The sequence below is a fragment of the Saimiri boliviensis genome, chromosome 1 (assembly GCF_048565385.1).
Source record: "Saimiri boliviensis isolate mSaiBol1 chromosome 1, mSaiBol1.pri, whole genome shotgun sequence".
Taxonomy (NCBI): domain Eukaryota; kingdom Metazoa; phylum Chordata; class Mammalia; order Primates; family Cebidae; genus Saimiri; species Saimiri boliviensis.
The window spans coordinates 110,514,278-110,516,681 of NC_133449.1; the positions used below are offsets into that span (position 1 = coordinate 110,514,278).

The 2,404-nt window shown below is 33.8% G+C and overlaps 1 pseudogene; it reads right to left on the minus strand.

Annotated features, from left to right (window-relative positions):
• Positions 1-933: 933 nt before the first annotated feature.
• Positions 934-1,023, minus strand: LOC120362187 (U6 spliceosomal RNA; annotated as a pseudogene).
• Between the last annotated feature and the right edge of the window lie 1,381 nt (positions 1,024-2,404).

Consider the following 2,404-nt stretch of genomic DNA (forward strand, 5'->3'; position numbering starts at 1 on the left):
ATTCTAATTACTATGTTTAACCGTACTGGTCAATCTTTTTATTAAATTACAAAAAAAAATGTAACCTATTAACTGTCAAGGAACTATAATGTAACATATATCCTTTAAATACCTAGGGTGAAGTCAATACAAAGTACTTAAGAAAGCTCAGCTATGTTGTAAATATTATGTCAAACATTTGATCCATAATCTCATTTAATTCTCACAACAGCTGTACAAGATTTTACTGATCATTTTAAACTGCATTTATTTGTCATTTGCTAATAAAATGACCCCATTGTTATTATAGAGAAAGGGAATTGAAGAAAAAAAAATCTCCCTTCTACTTCAGAACCTGATCTTGCTCCTCTAGCTCCTTCAATTTTGATGATAGGGTGTCAATTTTAGATCTTTTCTTGCTTCCCATGTGGGCATTTATTGCTATAAATTTCCCTCTAGACATTGCTTTAAATGTGTCCCAGAGATTCTGGTATATTGTGTATTCAATCTTCTTGGTTTTGAAAAACATCTTTATTTCTACCTTCATTTCATTGTTTATCCTTTCAACATTCAATAGCCAGTTGTTCAGTTTCCATGAAGTTATGCGGTTCTGAGGTAGTTTCTTAATCCTGAGTTTAATTTGATTGCACTGTGGGCTGAGAGACTGTCTGTTATAATTTCCATTCTTTTGCATTTGTTGAGGAGTGATTTACTTCCAATTATGTGGTCAGTTTCAGAGTAGGTACCATGTGGTGCTGAGAAGAATGTATATTCTGTGAATTTGGTGTGGAGAGTTCTGTAGATGTCTATTAGGTTTGCTTGGTCGAGATCTGAGTTCAAGTCCTGGATATCCTTGTTAACTTTCTGTCTTGTTGATCTGTATAATATTGACAGTGAAGTGTTAAGGTCTCCCGCTATTATTGGGTGGGAGTTTAAGTCTCTTTGTATGTTGTTAAAAACTTGCTTTATGTATCTGGGTGCTCCTGCATGCTAATCTTCTCTGTATTGTTCCGATTTTAGTATCTGTGCTGCCGAAGCGAGCACCTTTGTCCACTTTTTAATGGGATCATTATCTTTTAACTAATAAGTTATATGGATTCTTCATATATTTTAGATATTAGTCAACTGTCAGATGAATAATTTGAGAATATTTTCTCCCATTCAAGAGGTTGTTTCTTCACTCTTTGCTATACAGAAACATTTCAGTTTAAAATAATCCCACGTGTCTATTCTTTGTTCAGTTACCTTTCTCCTTTGTGGTCTCAGCCATAAGTTCTTTGCTTAGACCAATGTCCTGATGTATTTTTCTTATGTTTTCCTTTATCATTTTTATAGTTTGTGTCTTAGAGTTAAGTTTTTAAACTATCTTGAGTGGATTATTTATATGGGGAGAAATATGGGTATCTTCATTCTTCTGCATATAGTATCTAATTTTTCCAGCACCATTTATTTGAAAGGCTGTCCTTTCCTCAATGTATATTCTTAGTTACTTTGTCAAAAATCAGCTGGCTGTAAATATATGGATTTATGTCTGTATTCTCTATTTTGTTCCATCAGCCCGTGTGTCTCTTTATATGCAACCATCATGCAGTTTTGGCTACTATAGTCTTTTTATATGTCTTGAAGTCAGTTAGTGTGATATCACCAGACTTGTTCTGTTTGATCAATATTGCTTTGACTATTTGGACTTTGCAGTAGTTGCTGTTACACACAAATTGTAGGATTATTCTTTCAATGTCTTTGAAAATTTATATTGGCATTTTGGTTGGCATAGAATTGAAACTACAGATTGCTTTTGGTTGTATGGCCATATTAATGGTATTAATTCTACCAATCCATGAGCATGAGATATCTTTCCACTTCTTTGTGTTCTCTTCAATTTCTTTCATCAGAGTTTTGTAGTTTTCTTTGTAGAGGCCTTTTAACACCTTGGTTAAATATATTCCTAGGTGGTTTTATGTTTATGAGCTTTTTTTGTTGTTGTTTGGTAGCTACTGCAAATGAAATTGTCTTGATTTTTTTTCTCAGCATATTCATTATTGGCACTTAGACATGCTACTTATTTTTATGTGCTGTGTTATTTTTGATTGTGTATTCTTCAACTTCACTGACTTTATTTATCATATCTAAGAGTTTCTTGATAAAGAATTTAGAGATTTCTCCATCATTCTCAGCAAACTAACACAAGAACAGAAAACCAAACACCACATGTTCTCACTTATAAGTGGGAGTTGAACACATGGACACAAGAAGGGACACACCAGGACTCGTTTGGGGGTGGGGGGGTTAAGGGAGGAACAGCATTAATGTAGATGACGGGTTGATGAGTGCAGCAAATCACCATGGCACGTGTATCCCTATGTAACAAATCTACACGTTCTGCAGATGTATCTCAGAACTTAAAGTATAATAATAATAAAATAAA